At 44.4% G+C, this 22,036-nt stretch overlaps 1 long non-coding RNA gene across 1 annotated transcript; it reads right to left on the bottom strand.

The window, feature by feature from the left end:
- Positions 1–6,986: 6,986 nt before the first annotated feature.
- On the bottom strand, positions 6,987–20,394 carry LOC137299929 (uncharacterized). The gene is made up of 3 exons (XR_010958014.1): positions 20,323–20,394; positions 19,799–19,896; positions 6,987–7,680 (listed from the first exon to the last, which is right to left on the bottom strand). It is a non-coding gene; the product is annotated as an uncharacterized lncRNA (long non-coding RNA).
- Positions 20,395–22,036: the final 1,642 nt, after the last annotated feature.

Raw genomic sequence — 22,036 nt, 5'->3', positions numbered from 1 at the left:
CAGAGTACAAATTATTTTTATTAATATAATGCAATCAGCTCAAGTTTTACTTCAGTTTTGGCAGAAGGTTGCACGCAGTGAAAGGCTACAACTGATACACATTACGATGTCTCATGGTCCACTACTGCATGTTTCTGTATTGTCTGTTTTTTAGAAAGTTTCATAAAGCTCTGCCAGCAATGATTTCATCTTTTTTTTTGGCATGAGGTCATGCATTTAAAGTTGGCACAAATGCAATGCCAAAAGTATATTCTAATTAAACCTTGTACAGAGCACAGAATTGGCACTTGTGGCATTTTTCCAGAGAAAAAATGGTTTTGGCACTCCTTTTTGGTAGAGACAAACAAATGAGCATAAACCACCACTATGAACTCAACACCGTGTAAACTATAATCTGCAATCCTATGATAAATAAAGGCATTATAATAAGTTTTTCTGAATGCTTTTATTTTTCCACTATCCTTTGGGGATACTGATAATGCCATAGTAGTATGTGTGAGACTAGACAATTGCTTCTCATATAATGCATTAACCCATGTTGGTTTTTCTTTGCTATTTTTGTTGAATATGCCTTGATAATACAATGGCCCAACACTGCCCCTTAGCTTACGGAAATGTCAGAACTGTGGAAAATGTACAGCGGTCAAAAAGGAAAAACAGACTTCCCTGCAACATCAACCACAGCAAGAAGAGTAAACAGACCCAAAGCAGGAGACATAAAAAGTGGTGCAAGTGGTTATGAAAATAGAGGAAAAGAGAAAATAAAAGGCCATTAAGGGAGATGGTGGTTTTCAAATCTACAAAAGAAACAGACATAAAAAGTTAATTACAGGGTAATTCTTTTAATATCTGTTATCATCTTTTAACATCTGCAGTTCTCAAAACGAATGAGTGCCAGTCTGGTTTAATGGGCCTGGGATGAGACAATTTGACCTCACTGTATCAGTTTGAAATAGACAATGAACTGTGATATTCCACAAACTGGCCCACCTGGCCTTAATACACGTCTTTAATGTTTGCAGCCTTTTTTGTTAAACCTGTGCTGGTTCTAAAACACAAAATATTTCAACTCCAAAATCCTTTCCTGAAGGAAAAAAATGATCAAAATCCTAAAATGTGAGATGGATATTTCTTCATATAGAGCCTGCAGACAACAGGAATGATTTCTCCTGTACAAGGTGGAAATATCCATTCTGTCATAGCTTGAGAAGCTATGATTGGGGCAAGGCCACCTGGTCACACTATAATCTTGGAAAATGTAACTGTTAGTTTGAGAACAAACCAATGTCAAAGAGTGTAAATATATATGACCAAGAAATGTGCCCTCATGCCAGGCTGCAAAATAATTATTACATCAATAGCACAGCAATAATCTTGACAATAATTCCAATTTTCCCTGTTATACCAGGCAATATTTGTGAGACTGGCTCACAATAGGGAGGGAAAAAACTTTATCCTATTTAAGCCAAAGGGCCAGAGGAATGTTTTAAATTATTTGTCAAGTTCCCACGTTGAATTTTATGTCCACAGTATAAGCCTCACTCATAAAAAGGCCTGTTTGAATAACAACGACACCTTTTGATTGGTGTGATGCTGTCCCAACATAGTATAAGATATGCGATTTGAGAACCTTTTCATTCATTCATCTGACGAAGGAGATAATCTCCGAAAGCTTGTGATTTTAAAATAAATTTGTTGGACTATAACCTGGTGTTGTAAGATTCCTTACATTCATAAAAAGGAATGCTGGGAGCTGGCCTGCTGAAGCAGGCTTCTTAAAGGGAAAGGGTAGATTTATCAAGAAGAAAATGTTTTACTTTTTTTAATGTTTTATGTACCCTTTGCTGCACTTTGCTCCATACATTAGTTGTTTCTCCATTAGTCGGACACCTATATCGGGCAGGCAATCCGCTCCTCCATATTATAGCCGAACCAGTGAAGACCCCAGCTACTCTGCTATACTCGTGTGACAGAAGCCAATACGAATAAATCAACTGTGAAATGTGTTGAACAGGGAAACAACACATTTCTTTCACATTTTCTGTAATAACACTACCAAAGGCATTACAGGAACCAAGACTTGCTGTAGGGAAGCATATCTCACACATCTTGTGCTAAAATGTTAAACATGACATACAGGGTTTTGCACTTACATTCGAGTTGTGATTTTGTGAGTCAGGTGAAAATGGGGTTGTGATGGCCCACGGCATGGGCTCACCTGTGTCAGCAGCTCTGAGAATAGACTCTGCCAGATTTTGTGATAGGGGTCGCTCCTACTAATTTGAAAAGGCTACTAGCACAAAAAACAATTGCCGAGAGACCTTGACCTGTAGACACTTGGCCGGAGAGCATGAAATCCAGAAAGGCAGCAGTTCTCCAAGGGTTGCAGCTAATCATTAAATGGGGGGCTATGGTGGTGGCAGAAAAGCAGATGAATTGTTCAGTATGGCATAGCAGAGACATGTGGTAACATTACTGCCTTTAATGCTGAAGAGTTGGAGGTTGTGCTGCAGGAGGCTTTGCCAAAGGATGTTTACACTATTTAGGGATGTAGGCCATTCTCCAGTAAAAGCGCAGAGGCAAGCTACATGAACAGAAGTTGCTGACTGAATTAATATGGCCCCCTTGGTCCCTTTTACTTGTTTGCAAATGAGGAAGAAGATTGCTGGTATCAGGAAGATGTGTTCCTCATCACTGCACATATTTATTGTGGGCCCATCAAACATGGCAGCAACTCCCAAACCCTTGGGGAGATACCATTTCAATCATTGTACACTATCACTAGCAGTTTACACACACTGGGGTAATTTTGACTTTGGGTGATGGTGTAAAAAGGGCGATATCGATTCAGCCGCTCGGTATTCATCTCTCCCGATTTTCATTTCCATTAACTTCAATGGATATGAAAATCGGGAGAGATGTATAACAAACGGCTGAATCAATATCGCCCTTCTTACACCATCACCCAAATTCAAAATTACTCCCACTCTATCATTGTGCCAAAGCTGGACAGCCATTTCTTGCAGTTGAAGGTCAAGAAACAGTAAACAGGTGCTCAGCTTCCATGGTAACCTCTGCTGTTAGAGGTTTCTCAGTGGGGTCAGCAGCCGTGAATGTAAACGTTAACTCTAGTCTCCTAAAAGTCATTGCCCCAAGTGTTTCTTCACCTTCAAAAAATTCAGGCAACGTGGACTGCCAGGTAATGAACACACCATGGATGTGTTAACCCCTTAGATATTCATTTAGGATCCATCTCACATTGCTATCTGCATCTCCAGAGCTATGTTGTTGATCAGAACATCTGCGAAGACTGCTGCAATTTCCGAAGGAGATCGTCACAGGCACATAGGAACAGGAGTAGGCCATTCAGCCCCTCGTGCCTGCTCCGTCATTTGATAAGATCATGGCTGATCTGTGATTTAACTCCATATACCTGCCTTTGGACCATATCCCTTAATACCTTTGGTTGCCAAAAAGCTATCTATCTCACATTTAAATTTAGCAATTGAGCTAGTTTGCAGAAGAGAGTTCCAAACTTCGACCACCCTTTGTGTGTAGAAATGTTTTCTAATCTCGCTCCTGAAAGGTCTGGCTCTAATTTTTAGATTGTGCCCCCTACTCCTAGAATTCCCAACCAGCGGAAATAGTCTATCTCTATCCACCCTATCTGTTCCCCTTAATATCTGATAAACTTCGATCAGATCACCCCTTAACCTTCGAAACTCGAGAGAATACAACCTCAATTTGTGTAATCTGGCCTCGTAACTTAATCCTTGAAGTCCGGGTATCATTCTAGTAAACCTACGCTGCACTCCCTCCAAGGCCAATATGTCCTTCCGAAGGTGCGGTGCCCAGAATTGCTCACAGTACTCCAGGTGTGGTCTAACCAGGGTTTTGTATAGCTGCAGCATAACTTCTGCCCCCTTGTACTCCAGTCCTCTAGATATAAAGGCCAACATTCCATTGCCGCCTTGATTATTTTCTGCACCTGTTCATGACACTTCAATGATCTATGTACCTGAATCCTTAAGTCCCTTTGGACATCCACTATTTTTAACTTTTTACCATTTAGAAAGTACCCTGTTCTATCCTTTTTTGATCCAAAGTGGATGACCTCACATTTGTCTACATTGAATTCCATTTGCCATAGTTTTGCCCATTCACCTAATCTATCAATATCGCATTGTAATTTTATGTTTTCATCGACACTGCTTACAATGCCACCAATCTTTGTGTCATCGGCAAACTTAGATATGAGACTTTCTATGCCTTCATCTAAGTTGTTAATAAATATTGTGAATAATTGAGGCCCCAAGACAGATCCCTGCGGGACTCCACTAGTCACATCCTGCCAATGTGAGTACCTACCCATTATCCCGACTCTCTGTCGCCTTTCGCTCAGCCAACTTCCTAACCAAGTCCGTACTTTTCCCTTGATTCCATGGGCTTCTATCTTAGCTAACGGTCTCTTATGTGGGACCTTATCAAATGCCTTCTGGAAGTCCATATAAATAACATCCATGGACATTCCCCTGTCCACTACTTCAGTCACCTCTTCAAAAAATTCAATCAGCTTTGTCAGGCACGACTTACCTTTCACAAATCCATGCCGGCTCTCTCTGATTAACTGAAAATTCTCGAGGTGTTCAGTCACCCTATCCTTAATTATAGACTCCAGCATTTTCCCCACAACAGGTGTTAGGCTAACTGGTCAATAATTCCCTGGTTTCCCTCTCTCTCCTTTCTTAAAAATCGGATTGACGTGCAATTTTCCAATCTAAAGGGACAGTTCCTAAATTTAGAGAACTTTGAAAGATTATAGTTAGGGCATCTGCTCACCTACTTCCTTTAAAACCCTGGAATGGAAACCATCTGGTCCTGGGGATTTGTCACTCTTTAGTGCTATTATTTTCTTCATTACTGTTGCTTTACTTATGTTAATTTTATCAAGTCCCTGTCCCCGATTCAATATTAGTTTTCTTGGGATTTCCGGCATGCTATCCTCTTTTTCTACTGTAAATACTGATGCAAAGTAATCGTTCAACATGTCCGCCATTTCCCCATTGTCAATGACAATATCCCCACTTTCAGTTTTTAAGGGGCCACTAGAACTATGCAAACTCCTGCAGTCAGACATTGGTACAATTCTTAGGACAGGGACAACTCTGTCAGTGACTCTGCCGGTAAAGCTGCATTGAACCTTTATGGAGCAGGGTCCATCCAAGCCCCTATGGGAGATCTATACAGTATCTTCTGACCTTCAGTGCACACATGCATCATGTGCTGGAGAAGTCCCAGGAATTCCTAGCAAGACTCTATGAGGGCAGAGACCTAACGTAGTGAGCCTCCACCCCTTTCCTTCTGTCCTGCACCTGGAACACTGATTCTCCATGATGTGGAGATGCCGGTGATGGACTGGGGTTGACAATTGTAAACAATTTTACAACACCAAGTTATAGTCCAGCAATTTTATTTTAAATTCACAAGCTTTCGGAGGCTTCCTCCTTCCTCAGGTGAACGTTGTTGTAACTTGGTGTTGTAAAATTGTTTACAACTGATTCTCCAGGCACAGAGCAGAGGAAAATCTGCCCTCAATTCTCAACAAATATTGTCATTTGCTTCATATGAAGAGAACTGTCAGGACATATTTCTGTGTCAGACACAACAAGTTTAGTTAAACTTTACAATGTGTTCTGTAGGTGTGTTCTGTGGGCGGAACTTTGACTGGTGCGTAAAACAGATGGTAGCGGATCATCCGCCCGTTGTACACCCCACCCGATTCTCCTTTCTATTGACTTCCGCCCAGGTGGTTTGCCCTGATTTCTCCTTATTGTCAGTGTATGGTGTGTGTCTCTTACTTTCTAAACTTGTGCTCCTTCTAAGTGTTTCCCCAGTGGAAGGATGAAGTCAGGTGGCTGGCTACTGTGCCTCTAGGGGGCGCAGGTGGCCCAGTACCTCCTTGTGCTGATTCAGTAGATAACCCTGCAACGACAGGCACTGCGAGCATTAATGCAGTGGCTGCCTGGGCCTGTATGCTAGGAGACACATTAGTAACCATTTTAGTGGGCAGCAGGGGGTTATAGATCTGGTGTCACCATATGAGACACCTCCATCATCCATATCGCTCCTACCATTCCGCTTTTACTGAGAACTCCCTCAGCTCGCATAGAGATCTGAGAATCAGTGGATCATTGGGTAGCAATCAGGTTGTTAAAGTCCTGTGCTATGGCTGCATCAATCTGATTCCCAAACATGGTGAATCAGACAAGACAAACTGCTGTAGACAGGAGCCCAACGTCTATAATGCTCCAATCATGGCATTTGTAAAGCAACCTGTGGCTGAGCTCAGGGGGCTGAGCTGCAGAGGTCACTAGAGTCACCATCCTCTTCAGGCAGTCATGCAGATCCACACAGTTTGTGGATTCCTCCATGGATGCCCGGAAACTGTAAAGGCTGCTCGGCACCTCCTCAGTTGACTGCACAAACTGCTAACTGCTAAAGTGTAAACAGACCTGTGAGCTCCTAATCCTGAGCTCAGCAGTTTACAGGGGCTATTGAGCTAAGGGTGCTGAACATGAGCACTTATTTAAAATGAACTGAGCTCGCAGTGGAGTGCAAAGACATGCAGGACCTAAAGAGCAGTGGCCCTGTTCCCCCCCCCCACCCCCTATCCCCCAGCACCCAGACCACATTGTCCCGGTGCTGTATAAATGTGTGTAACCTCATAACACTGGAATTTACAAATATAATATGTATATTAGTGTAGTGACATAATGTACTTCTATCCTTTTAGAATGCAAAATTGCAGCAGGGAGATCCTTACTCATGCAATGCCCCAAACACTTTCAGATCTTAAAATATTAACCAATTTTTAATGTAGAAATGAACTCATCAGTCTTGCACAGAAGAACTGGTGTAGAACAAAAAGATTAGCCTGAAGGTGAGAAAAAGCGATAAATGAATACCACAGTCAAACAGCATCCCTCTTCAGACATCACTAATGCAGGTTACAGAGTGAATCAGTTTAATTAACAGGTACTTGCATCCTTTGACTCAACAGGATGTCAACTCAGGCAGTAGGCTGAGAGGAAATGACAACAAACTTCAAAAGGATTGACACCTGCTGACTTATTTGTAAAGCCTAAAACGCAACCTCCTGTTACATAAAATAACACAGCATGACAAATTATAACAAGGTGGTTTTAAATATCATACGGCAGCCTTCTGCTCCGTTTGCCTTACTTTTACACCTCAGTAATCTGAGTATTAGTTGACATAGGGATATTTCAAGTAGGGATTAGTGATACTGAAGAATATGTTTACAATTTTGCTAGAAATACTGAACAGAAAAATCCTCACAACACATTTATTTTGTAACCACACATCAACCTGAGGGATTCTTACCCAGTTGAGAGTGGAGATTGATAATTCTAAGCAGGTGAGGATATCATGTTGTTAAATGTCTGCTTTCTTGAGTGCACAATTGTATTAGCCAATCCGCTTTTATTGCCCTTTATTTTATAAACCATATTTTGTGATTTTAGTAATTTATCCTTGAAAACATGCCCGTTTAACCCTGAATAAATACATCTGTTTATCTGGATCAAAGAGTTCCCACAACTATTGTCACTCTTGCTCCTTGATCAGTCATCCAGTGTCAATGGGACCTGACAATGTCACCTTGAAAAAAAGGAAAGAGGAAGCAGTGAGTGATTGTATAGTAGATTAGAGCACAGCTCTTCTGACTCTGCAATCTGGATTTCAAAGCAAATCAGAATAATACATGCATTCATATAGTACTTTATTTTTATTTGTTCATGGGATGTGGGCATTGCTGGCAAGGCCAGCATTTATTGCCCATCCCTAATTGCCCTTGAGAAGGTGATGGTGAGCCGCCTTCTTGAACCGCTGCAGTCCGTGTGGTGAAGGTTCTCCCACAGTGCTGTTAGTTAGGGAGTTCCAGGATTTTGACCCAGCGACGATGAAGGAACGGCGATATATTTCCAAGTCGGGATGGTGTGTGACTTGGAGGGGAACATGCAGGCGGTGTTGTTCCCATGTGCCTGCTGCCTTTGTCCTTCTAGGTGGTAGAGGTCGCGGGTTTGGGAGGTGCTGTCGATGAAGCCTTGGCGAGTTGCTACAGTGCATCCTGTGGATGGTACACACTGCAGCCACGGTGCGCCGGTGGGGAAGGGAGTGAATGTTTAGGGTGGTGGATGGGCTGCCAATCAAGCGGGCTGCTTTGTCCTGGATGGTGTCGAGCTTCTTGAGTGTTGTTGGAGCTGCACTCATCCAGGCAAGTGGAGAGTATTCCATCACACTCCTGACTTGTGCCTTGCAGATGGTGGAAAGGCTTTGGGGAGTCAGGAGGTGAGTCACTTGCCACAGAATACCCAGCCTCTGACCTGCTCTTGCAGGCACAGTATTTATGTGGCTGGTCCAGTTAAGTTTCTGGTCAATGGTGACCCCCAGGATGTTGATGGTGGGGGATTCAGCGATGGTAATGCCATTGAATGTCAATGGGAGGTGGTCAGACTCTCTCTTGTTGGAGATGGTCATTGTCTGGCACTTGTCTGGCGCGAATGTTACTTGCCACTGTTCTTCAAATACTCTTCGAATATTCTTCGAATACTGTCATGTTATAAACTCAAATCCTTGAACTCACAACTTCTTGACTCAGAGGTAGGAGTGCAACCAACTAAGTCATGCCAACACTTCGATAAAGTCTCCTGAAGATCTGATGGTTGAAGTGAAATGGAGTTAGGAAGTTACAACCCCAGAGTCTAGTTGACATGAATCCACATCACAGAGGGACCCGTAAACTGACCACCATCCTTACCCACAGCCAGCCGTGCCCTGACTTTTAACCATGCTGTTGCTGTTGCTCAACTAGCCTTGGCTCAGTTGTAGCACTTTGAACTCTGAGTCAGAAAGTTGTGGCTTCCAGCTCCACTCCAGAGATTTGAGCACATAACCTAGGATGACACTCCAATGCTGACGGAGATGCTGTCTTTTGGATAAGATATTAAACTAAGACACTGTCTGCCTTCTCAGGCGGTTGTAAAAGATCCCTGTGCCAATATTTGAAGAAGAACAGTGGAATTTTCTCTATGTCCTGCCCAGCATTTATCCTTCAACCAACATCAGTAAAACAAATTATCCGGTCATTTATCTCACTGCTGTTCGTAGGACCTTGCTGCGCGTAATTTTGGCTACCATGATTCTCCATATTACAACAGTGACTACATTTCAAAAGGACTTCAATTGCTGTGAAGCACTTTGCGATGTCCTGAGAATGTGACAGCCACTATATAAATGCAAGTTCTTTAATCACATTGCAAACCCGGACCATAAATCTTATCCACACTTGCGTTGAACCAGGCTCTGACCTCCATACTATGGCTGCTTCTAAAATACTGCCAGGCTCTCTGATTATCTTTATCCTATTGTAAGCTCAACTCTATCCGCGCTGCTCAAACTCTTGAAACTAAATCTCCTCTAAACACCGACCCTTCTCTTTGTATATGAGTTGATCTCCCATCATGTTGCTCATAGCCAAACTTCATAAAATGTTACATTTTACTCTTCCTGTTATTGTGTCTCTGGGCTCCTGTAACACATGCAGGTGGGAAAGAAACTGAAGACTGGAAAGGACCAAATAACTCAAGCCAGAAAAGAGCAAGAGCTTAGAAGAGAGTAGGAGGCCAGACTAGCCAAATTGGAGGAATATGTTTTGGGGCTAGACACTTTTTCAAGTGATGTGGGTGATGCAGAGACTGAAGAGCATAATGCTTTTTGCTCATAGGCATTTTGTAACAAAATATGGCAAAGGATGAACACATAGGCATTGTTGTGCTATGTTGCACCAACAAGGTGAAAATCAATACTACACTGAATAGTGATTATTATTTCACAAACCTCAGCACTCCCCGGGCCCTTACACCTTTCCAATATATGGGGCTCGATTTTAAAACAAAAGTTCGGGTACATTGGGGGTGGCGGGGGCAAAGAAAATCAGCTTTTCAAAGAGCGGGCAGGAATCCCGGCTGCAAGACGCCGAAGAACGCGTATGACCCAGAGCCATCTGAGTGAGCGCGGTGTTCCCGAACCCGGAAGTCCCGCCAGCAATTAAATCCGGCGGGACGATATTTAAACCAGCAATTCACCTAGTTAAAGTCGTTAAAAAATGAATAAGTGTAATTTAGAATGAAGGCAAGCAGTTTTAACGCTGTCTCAACATGTTTCCCGTGCTGTATGAAACACGGAATTGGGAAGTCGTAGGGTTTCAGCCAGCAGCCATTTGGACATTTAAATCCCTGTTTGATAGATGGGGATAAAAGGTGAGTTATTGCAGCAGGGCACTCAGTTCTCTCAGACAAACTTTTGGCTGGGAGATCTTTATGCTTAGACTGAGAATTCTTGGTTTCCACTCAGAATCGTTCTGTTTACACATATTTACTAACCTTTCGGATCCCCTCAAACTGACACCATCAGGACGGGGGGTGCGATGGCTGCATTCACCACGACATCCGAGGACGAGGAACATCACCATCCTCGCCAGGCACAGCGTGCACTTCCGCCACTTGTAGCTCCACAACACAGTGCTGCGCCACAGGGACCTGCACAAGAGCACAGAGGGGAACAACAGAGGGACCCCGCAGAAGGCACTACCCTCATCAGAGGGTATACAGACCGAAGCTCAGCTTCCTGGACTTCACTGAGGAGCAGTGTTTACGGAGGCTGAGAGTGAGTCACCAGGTGGTTGCAGACATCTGCAGCCTCCTTCATGCTGAGCTGCTCCCGGCTGGGCCTGGTGGCATCTCTTTACCCGTTGCTGTTAAAATGACCACTGCCCTCAACTTCTTCACCTGTGGATCATTCCAAGGTGCCACCGATGACACGCTGGCGTCTCTCAGTCGGCTGCACACAAGTGCATGAGACAGATCACCAACGGTTTGTTTTGCAGAGCCTTGCCGTACATCAACTTCCCCATGGAAGACCTCAGCCAGATGGAGAGGGCAGTGGGATTCCACACTATGGCTGGCTAGGATACGTGTATAGGATGCAATCGATTGCACCCATACAGCAATCCGAGCACCTCCACACGAGCCAGGACTGTTCACCAACAGAAAGGGGTATCACTCCATCAACGCTCAGCTTATTTGTAACCACCGCAAAAGATTTCTTCACGTGTGCACCAGATTCCCTGGCAGCTGCCATGATTCGTTCATTCTGAGAGAATCCAACATCCCAGACCTCTTCCACGCACCAAACACCCTTAAAGGCTGGCTCCTCCGGGACAAGGGATACCCCCTGCAAACGTGGCTGATGACACCTCTGAGGAACCCCATCAGCGAGCAACAGGGTCGATACAGCAGCCACATCGCCACCAGGCCTATAATTCAACATGCGATAGGACTGCTGAAGATGCGATTTCAATGCCTTGATCGTTCTGGGGGACTGCTTTAATACGCACCAGCAAGAGTGGGTCACAATATAGTAGTGTGTTGTGTCTAAAGGCTGACAAGTCCTCTGGTCCTGATGGCTTGCATCCGAGGGTCTTAAAGGAAGTGGCTACAGAGATAGTGGATCCATTGGTTGTAATCCTCCAGAATTCACTAGATTCTGGAAAGGTCCCAGCTGATTGGAAAACCGCAAACGTAACACCCCTATTCAAGAAGGGAGTGAGACAGAAAGCAGATAACTAGAGACCAGTTAACCTAACATCTGTCATTGGGAAAATGCTACAATCCATTATTAAGGAAGTAGTAGCAGGACATTTGGAGACTCCTAATACAATCAAGGACAGTCAACATGGTTTTATGAAGGGGAAATCGTGTCTGACAAATTTATTAGAGTTCTTTGAGGAAGTATCGGGCAGGGTGGATAAAGGGGAACCAATGGATGCAGTATATTTGGATTTCCAAAAGACATTCGATAAGGTGCCACATAAAAAGTTGCTGCACAAGATAAGAGCTCATGATGTTGGGGGTAATATATTGGCATGGATAGAAAATTGGCTAACTAACAGAAAACAAAGAGTCGGGATAAAAGGTTCACTTTCAAAATGGCAATCTGTAACTAGTGGGGTGCCGCAGGGATCAGTGCTGGGGCCTTAACTATTTACAATACATATCAATGACTTGGATGAAGGAACAGAGTGTCTTGTGGCCAAATTTGCTGATGATACAAAGATAGGTGGAAAAGCAAGTTGCAATGAGGACACAGAGTGTCTGCAAAGGGATAATGACAGGTTAAGCGAATGGGCAAAAATTTGGCAGATGGAATATAATGTGGGAAAATGTGAAGTCATCCACTTTGGGAGAAAAATAAAAAAGCAAAATATTATTTGAATGGAGAAATACTTCAAAATGCTGCGGTACAGAGTGATCTGAGTGTCCTCGTACATAAAACACAAAAAGTCAACATACAGGTGCCGCAGGTAATCCAGAAGGATTATTGGCCTTTATTTCTAGGGGGATGGAGTCATGCTATAATTGTACAGGGTGCTGGTGAGACCACGCCTGGAGTACTGCGTACAGTTCTGGTGCCCTTATATAAGGAAGGATATACTTGCATTGGAGGCAGTTCAGAGAAGGTTCATAGGTTGATTCCGGGTATGGAAGGGCTGTCTTATGAGGAAATATTGAACAGGTTGGGTCTATACGCAATAGAGTTTAGAAGAATGAGAGGAAATCTTAGTGAAACATATAAGATTCTGAGGGGATTCGATAGGGTAGATGCTGAGAGGATGTTACCCCTCATGGGGGAAACTAAAACTAGGGGGCATAGTCTCAGAATAAGTGGTCATCTATTTAAGACGGAAATGAGGAGGAATTTCTTCTCCCAGAGAGTCGTGAATCTTTGGAATTCTTTACCCCAAAAAGCTGTGGAGGCTGAGTCATTGAATATGTTGGCCAGGGGCTGCAGAAGGTAACCTGAGATGTCGGCTGCTGATACACACAGGCAGGAACGACTTTTGAACTAAAGTAACCTGAGTTCAGTCCTGGCCTCAGCTGGCTGGAACCGGTCTGAATTAACTAAGTTTTGTGAAAGACAAAGGAAATGTGATAAGACACAAGTCCTTATTTAGAAAAGGAGTAATGAGGTAATGCTACCTAAGTCCTTGGGACAGAGCCAATGAGGAGAAGACCCAGGCAAAAGTGAGCAGGCCTAAACAAAAGGGAGAGAGACAGCACAGCTTGAAGAGATAAGATTCGGAATAAGAATGAAGGATCTGGGGCGTGGAGCCAGAGCGAAGACTCCGGAGACCAACCATCGCAGAAGTGGAAGAACCTACGTCAGGGACGTAGAGACGATGTCAAGAGAGAGAGAGAACGGAACGCCTGGCCAGTGTCAGCTTTCCTTTTCGGGTATTATCCTTTATATTCTGTGACCACTCAGGGAGTGTCAGAGAAACCTAGTGGGTGTGCGTTTAGATCTTAGTTTGGGTATAAGACTGTATAACCTGGTGTAAACTGCACGCCTATATCTAACCAGACGTATAAGCTATATGTATATGATCTAACGGCATGAATAAAGTGAATTGAGAGTTAAGACAGAATTGACTCTTCTCCTCTGTGTACTCAGCCAGTAACCGTAACTGGTGACCTCTGGTCAACAAATACATTCAAGGCTGAGTTGGACAGGATATGGGGAAAGGGCAGGAAAGTGGAGTTGAGGTAAAAATCAGATCAGCCATGATCTCATTAAAGGGCGCAGCAGGCTTGAAGGGCCAAATGGCCTACTCCTGCTCCTATCTCTTATGGTCTTATGGTCCTGCACAACATAGCGCAACAGAGAGGGGTACAGGGTGATGAGGCCCCATGCCCTCATCCTGCATCCACATCTGCAATCAACATAGAGGAGGAGCAGCAGGAGGAGGAGGAGGACGAACCCATGGGCAGAGCAGCAGCTCACCTGGTTACTCGTGAGGCCAGGGAGTCACTCATATGTGAATGGTTCTCATAAGATCACAAAGTGAGAATAATTCAGTCCTCACACCACCTGAAAGAAAAACACGACAGTCTGTCAGACACCCTTTTGCATACTCTTCATGATCACAAATCCTTAGCCTTTCTCTTTCTACCGCTTCTACGTGGAGCATCCCCTGCAGCTGCAGCAGAGGTAGTGGCAGGTTGCTCATGTTCATGCCCTGACTGTTTAGATGCTTTCAGCCTATGTCCTCTGGTTTTTGGAGCCTGTGAGGGCCCCGCCAAAGATTGCTCCACCTGCACCTGTGCAGGGGCTGACGCGGCCACCTGGAGAGAAGGCAGCATTGCGGGAACTGGTTGAGAGGGGGGCAACAGGTGAGAAGTGGGAGGGCTTTGAGTGGCGTCCCCACTTCCATGTCCCCTTTCACCATCATCCCTCTCCTAGACCAGGCCCACATCACTCCTACCACACTGCTGGAGAACAGTTTGGAGGACATGTATGATGCCTTGGAAGCCCAGTTGCAAAGTTTCTGTCTGCCTGTTTAAGGTGGCAGAATGTTGTTCATCGTGAATCCGAATGGCCATTGTTAGGGCCTAAATGGATTCATTTGTGAGCCGTGCTTGAAGCTCAATGGCAGACATTTCCGCAGTTACCTCAGATATTCGTACAGTTATGTGCAACACTGTCTCAGACTGTTTCTCACATACCTGTGCCACCATTCCACTAATCCTCTGCACTATTGTGGAGAATGCGCATGGCACCTGTTCCAGTACCTCACAAATGTGCTGCTGTCCCTCGATCATTCTCCTTTTAAAGGATGGCCCCCAGGGTTCAGCATCTGCGTCCAGCTGAGCAGAGCCTGGAGAGGAGTGCTCCCACTGACACGGACTCTCCACAGCTGCCCCTGCCACCAGTGTCTGCTCGTGCTCACTTGTGTGTGGTGACTCACCGGGTGCCAACCCAACTAACTCACTACTAGGACTCACCGAGGTGTGAGTATCTGCGCTGGTGGATGGCTCGGTAAGATGTGACGGTGCCCCCTCAGAGGCCGGCAGGTCCTCTGAGGAATCGCCCTCTCCTGTCACTGCGGTTGTTGAATGGCCTGTAAGAGAACAGAAGGCGATATTAAGCATGATCACAGATGTGTTGTGTTGCAATGAGCATACTGAGGTGTTCAACATGCCAAGCATTGTTAACATCAATTCATATTGTGTGTGATGAATGTTAAAGTTGTGTCACCAGACGGTTGTGGGGTGCCAGTCTCGGCATTCTCGACGGACAGGCACTTGAGGGTGCGGCTGATCGCCAGGGCCTCCTCCTCCAGATTTGTGAGGACCCCCACTATTTGTTGTGGCCCCCTCCAGTCCTCGCCCACTTGTGTGCATTTTGCACCCTCTTCTAGAAGGGGAGAAAGTACAGACGTGTAAGTGAGTGATGGTGAAGTGGTCAGCCAATGAATGCATTGATTTGGGTGAGGCTGACCATGAAAGAGGGGCATCAGAGGGTGAGTATGAGACAGAGACATCACATTGGGTGAGGATTGGGGTGAGTGGTAGTGGTGGGGTGACTAATGGGGAGGTGAGGAAGTGCTGAGGAAGTGAAGGTAAGTTGAGGATGAGCCTTAAGTGGGCGTGAGAAGTGATGTGATGGAATCGTCTTGGCAGTGCAGAATGAGTTGGGGGTGGGGGCAGTGATGTAGAAGATGGAATGTAGGATAATCAATAAGTGTACTCACTTTTGCTGACCTAGTTAGGTCATTGAAGCGCTTCCTGCACTGGACCCAAGTACGGGATATGTTGCTGCTGTTGGTGACCTCCTCTGCCACCTCAAGCCAGGCCTTCTTGGTGGCAGAAGCAGGGAGCTTCCTCCTGTCAGTCTGGTAAAATAGTTCCCTCCTCCTCCTCACCCCGGCCAGCAGCACCTCAAGTGAGACATCGCTGAACCTTGGCCCCTGTGCTGCTCCGTTGTGTCTTTTTGCTCCTTGGTCCAGAAAATCCATTGCAGCAATGGCTCTTTAAATCTAGACACTGCAGCCGACAGCCTGTCATGCAGGTGCGCAGTCCGCCCACTGCGCAGCTTTCGGACGGCAAACCCGGAAACAAGATTAATGGCCACTAATTAAGTCGCAATCGCTTGGGGAGCGGAAAGTTTTTATTATTCGAGTTTACCGCTCACCCATTGACCCCCCACCCACCCACTGCCATCCCGCCGCCTTATTAAAATCATGCCCATGATCTTCATAATTTTCTCCTCATAGTGAGTAAGGGTTTTTTATTTGTTGCATGCCACCACCAATTTCAGGGTGATACCTGTTGTAGGCCACCTTCTCCCGCAAAGAAAAGAACCTATATGCATTGCTTAAGATGTAATTTTACGCAAAGAAGCAAAGGTTATGTAAAGGTATCTCTAGTTCCAGGTCTAACAACTAGTGGAAGTTTGGAAATCACAGTGAGTACTTTCATGCAGTCAGTTCTTTCTGTGTATAAGAATAGCCAGTGAACAATCTTTTTTCAACTGCTAAGAAGTATGTTTGCATTTTTAGTCTGTTGCAATACTTCTGTAATAGCCTCATTATCGCTCTTGTGCTCCTTTTGCAGTAAGTTACTGAATAAATTCTCTCACAATAATATGATTAAATTTATCCATTAAATAGTTTTTTGTGTATTTTAATGCTTTCATTAAATTTTTTACTTGAAGGCCTCGATCTCTACCAAAAGCTTCGGCTTGGACTTGATATTTTTGCCCAGACCTGTGACTCTTTGGGCTGAATATGGATTGTTCATTCTAAGCATGTGCAGTTTACTTAGTAGCACAGAATGTATCAGTACTGTTAAGTCAGCTGTATAGATGGAATATCTCTCTTTAGATTCTAGCACTTTCTGCCCAGTAGCTGTTCTTCAAATAATTTTGAAAAACAAGATGCCAACTTTCAAAAGGTTTACTGATAGTAAAATTTATATTGAATATTTTCTTTAAAAAGAGAGAGCCTGGTTGTGTGTGTCTGTGCGTGCATCTGTGAGAGAAAAAAATAACATTGTTCTGATTACATATCTGTTATAACTTTTGTTTTGTGTTTTATAAATTTTAAATTGTATATTAAGCTAAAAGAGGAGGAAGGGAGGGGGAGACACAAAGACCAAAGTCAGAGAAAGGGGTGGGGGGGTGAGAGAAACTATGGTCAGACAGAAAAGAAAAGAGGTGAAAGAGAGGCTGTGTGCTTTCTTCATTTAATGTTACTTTAATTTTCAAAAAATGGTTGAATTTAGAAGCCAAGTAATTATCTCCACCTGTGCTTTATCTCCAACTGACAGTTAGAAAAGGCCAATGCTAATCACTTACACCTGTGAGACAGAGATTATAATTTCTAACACCGAGGAAACAGAGATAGAGAAACAAAGACATAAATAGATAGAAAAAAAGACAGGCAGTTCTTCATTCTAATTAGGAACATAAAAAATAGGAGCGGGAGTAGGCCATACGGCCCCTCGAGCCTGCTCTGCCATTCAATCAGATCATGGCTGATCTTCAACCTCAACTTCACTTTCCTGCCCGATCCCCATATCCCTTGATTCCCCTGCAGTCCAAAAATCTATCAATCTCAGCCTTGAATATATTCAACGACTCAGCATCCACCGCCCTCTGGGATAGAGATTTCCAAAGATTCACAAGCCTCTGAGTGAAGAAATTTCTCCTCATCTCAGTCTTAAATGGCCGACTCCAAATTGATTTCTTTAAAAAACACAGTTGAATTTTGAAAGCAAACAAAGACTCTTTGAGGTTAGAGGTACGACAACAACAACTTGCATTTATATAGCGCCTTTAACGTCGTGAAATGGCCCAAAGGGCTTCACAGGAGCGATTATCAAACAAAATTTGACACTGAGCCACATAAAGAGATATTAGGACAGGTGACCAAAAGCTTGGTCAAAGACGTAGATTTTAAGGAGTGTCTTAAAGGAGAAGAGAGAGATGCGAATAGGTTTAGGGAGGGCATTTCAGAGCTTAGGGCCTAGGCAGCTGAAGGCACAGCTGCCAACGGTAGAGTGATGAGAATCAGAGATGCGCAAGAGGCCTGAATTGGACGAGCACAGAGATCTTGGAGGGCTGTACGGCTGGAGGAGGTTACAGTGGTAGGGAGGGGCAGGGCTATGGAGGGATTTGAAAACAAGGATGAGAATTTTAAAATCAAGGCGTTTCCGAACCGGGAGCTAATATAGGTCAACGATGGGTGAACGGGACTTGGTGCGAGTTAGGATATGAGCAGCAGAGTTTTGGATGAGCTCAAGTTTACGGAGGGTGCAAAGTGGGAGGCCAGCTGGGAGAGCATTGGAATAGTTGAGTCTAGAGATAATAAAGTCATGGATGAGGGAATCAGCAGCAGATGAGCTGAGGAAGGGGCTGAGATGTGCAATGTTACAGAGGTGGAAGTAGGCGGTCTTGGTGATGGAGAGGATACGGGGTCAGAAGCTCAACTCAGGTTCAAATAGGGCACCAAGGTTGCGAACCTGTCTGGTTCAGCTCAGAGACAGATGGAGTCGGTGGTTAGGGAACGGAGTTCGTGGCGGGGACTGAAGACAATGACTTCAGTCTTCCCAATATTTAATTGGAGGAAATTTCTGCTCGGACAAACAGTGTGACAAATCAGAGGTAGTGGAGGGGTCGAGAGAGGTGGTGGTGAGGTAGGGCTGGGTATTGTTAGAATACATGTTGAATCTGATGTCGTGTTTTCGGATGATGTCGCCGAGGGGCAGCATGTAGATGAGAAGTAGGAGGGGGCCAAGGATAGATCCTTGGGGGATTCCAGAGGTAACGGTGCGGGAGCGGGAAGAGAAGCCATTGAAGGTGATTCTCTGGCTATGACTGGATAGATAGAAATGGAACCAGGCGAGAGCAATAGAGAAGAGGGGTTGGAGGAGGATGATGAGGTCAACTGTGTCAAAGTCTGCAAGCAGACTGAGAAGAATGGGAAGGAATAGGTTACCATGGTTACAATCACAGTCCATCACCGGCATCTCCACATCACAATCACATAGGATGTCATTTGTGACTTTGATAAAGGCTTTTTCAGTGCTGTGGCAGGGGCGGAAACCTGATTGGAGGGGTTCAAAAAGAGAGTTCCGAGAAAAATGGGCAGCAATTTCGGAGGCAACAGCAATTCCAAGGACTTTGGAAAGGAAAATGAGATTGGAGGAGGGGCGGTAGATTGCAAGGACAGAGAGGTTAAGGAGGGGCGTGATGACGGCAGATTATAAGGGGAGGGGGCCAGTACCTGAGGAGAGGGTACCATTAACAATATCAGCTAACATGGGGGCCAGGAAGGGAAGTTGGGTGGTCTACAGTTTGGTTGGAGTGAGTGGGGGAGTAGATGGACAATTAAGCGTGAGCTGAGGGACAGCAGAAGAAGGAAGAGGTGAGGTTACAAGAGTTGAATGGTAAGTTCAAAAGTGAAGAGGTCGGAGTAGTAATGAAAGTGAAGGTGTGATAGGAATGGAAATGGGTAGTGGGAAGATAAAAGGGTAGGGGACATAATGGAAGTGAGGGGGTGGGGGATGCACGAGTGACTGGGGGTGAGGATGGAACAGGAGCTACTGAATGCCACATTTTCCTTGCAACCCCAACCCCAAATGCAGTCTGCAACCATTGGTGGCTCCCTCTCCTGCCACATCAAACAATTCCACTCACCATCTCTGTCCAACAGGAAAGAAGAAAATAAAATGACAGAGAGAAGCAGTAGAAGACAGAGTGAGGAGCAAAATTAAGAGTTAATGGGAAAGAAGCTGCAGAGAAGAGAAAGCAAAAGAGACAAACAGCAACAAGAAAACAGCGGAGACTGGTAAGAGAGTGACCAGTTTCTCCAACTTACCATGTGCAATGAAGATTGACGAGTATATTTAAAGTCCTTGCCTCCAGCAACTATCCATCATGACTAATCTGAAATTTTCACAGTTCAGCACGTCACACCTCAGGGCAAAAATTAATGGTTACTGAAATGAAAACTGATCTGTTGGATCATTAATCAAATATACAATAGATTAAACATGGCTGATCACTTAGTAAGTATTAATGAGAAATAAGCAACTAGCAGAAAACAGAGCAATTAAATCAATCTTTTTTTTGAAAGGAACAAATCTCAAACTGAAGAACAGCAGCAAGTGGCCAATCAAATCACTCCAAAAAATGTATAAAGTTATTTGAGCCACTATATTGAAAAGTGAAATTTATAAAATAAAAAAACCTATAAAAATTAAGCAATTCTGAATTAAATGCTTATAGTTTGTAGACCCCTGGAAAATGTTTTCTTGGAAAGATCGTCTCCTGTGTCAGAAGCCTGAGGCTGAATTGTGAGTAGTTGAATAGAGTCTGAATTATTAGATTGAGTTTGCTCACCATTTTGTCTGAAAATGCCGTAGCTCCTCCTGATTGGTTGCAGTCCATGTCAACATAGCAAGCCCCTTACTTCTTCAATTTGGCTCCAGGTCGCACATTAAGGGCCTTTTCATTCTGAGTTTAATGAAACAACCATACATTGGAGTTGTCGGACGGGTGCATTAAATATTAGGAGGTAGATTTTAGTCACCACCAACTGGGTGGTAATCTGGCGGAGCGGATCGCACGCACTTTATAGAAACTGCCCAATTTTCATTCCATTTTCACTCCGCCAGATTATCACCTAGGCAGTGAAGATGAAAATCTATCCACAGAACTTTTTTTTAATGAAGAACAGCAAGACTAGCCATTCATAGAGCTCGCTGTTTGAAAGTCATCCCCTCCTTCTCACATCCAGGGATAGAAAAGCCAAGAAACCTGTGAGGCAACAAATTCTTTGTATAAAAATATTATGACAATGTAAGCTACTCACCTTCCCAATCCAAGTGTTGCCATCTTATCCAAGTGCTTCTTGGTCCATCAAGATGTGAAAGAAAGTGAGCAGTGAAAAAGTCTGAGAAAGCAAAAACTGAAGGAGTAAGAGCAAGAAAGCAAGAAATAATAGAGGAGGGTGAAAGAGAGTGAGAAGTGAAGCTAGAAGAGTGAGAGACCTGAAAATGGAGGGAAAGTAAGAGAGACACAAGTGGATAGGAGAAGGGAGAGTCAAAGAAGTGAAGGAGAGAAAGAGAAACACGTAAAGGAAAGGAGAAAAAGAGATTTTTCTGAAGACTACCCAGTATAAGTGCCCTTAGCTAAAGGGGCACTAGAGGCTCAACCCAGATAATGTTTAAGAAGCAGTAGTTCAGTTTTTGGCGACAATTCAATATGCCGCTGCCAAATTACGGGTGTAAACCGGCGCTGCGCTGCAGCTCACCGGTTGTGGGAGGGCGAGAAATTGTCTGGCTCCCACGCTGAGCTAGTTGGCAGGTCAAGCCTGTTGGCAGGGGGTGGAAGGGGAGGTGATCTGGGGGGGCCTTGGATAGGTTAGCAGTAGCCTGGAGTAATTCTTTTGCAGGCCAAGGAGGAGCACTCCTGCGCCTCCTAGCCACACAAAAATAAAAATAAAACATTTCCTTGGCTGTTTTTGAGCAACCTCCATTACGGATCATTAGCTGATTAGGCCGCTCAATGCCTGTTACAAATAGATGGAACATGTGCAGCACATACTCTGCCTATTTGTACCTGAATACTGCATCAGCCGGGCCTTGGTGCCCCCCTACCCCCTGTTTTCCAATGCTGGCCTCACATTTTTCAGTCGAGAAACGGATGGCCGGCAATTCAGGACAAACGTTGACTGAGTGAGGCATAAGCAAAGGCAGGCGTAAAAATACAAAACAAAATAGTTTGCACCAGAGTTTCAGGATATTATTTGGATAAGATTAGGCCTCTCCCAAGAGATGTGGGGGTAATTTTCAACATCACCTCCTGAGCAGTAATGTGATGGAGTGGATTCCCTGCCTGTTTTGAACTTGTCTGCTCTGCAACAGGTGGATGATCCATCCTTCCACATTATTGCCCAGGAGGTGAAATTGGAAATGACCCCACGGTGCCAACAGTTTAATTGTACTCACTCTACTCTGATATTTCTGGCCTATTGAAACCACCTCCATTGAAAAACATTTTCCAAACCTGTGCCTTCTTTGCAATGCCTCTTGTCCACTTCCTAAAGTTACAA

Source organism: Heptranchias perlo, chromosome 1 (assembly GCF_035084215.1).
Source record: "Heptranchias perlo isolate sHepPer1 chromosome 1, sHepPer1.hap1, whole genome shotgun sequence".
NCBI lineage: Eukaryota > Metazoa > Chordata > Chondrichthyes > Hexanchiformes > Hexanchidae > Heptranchias > Heptranchias perlo.
This window is presented reverse-complemented; position numbering and strand designations above follow the sequence as displayed.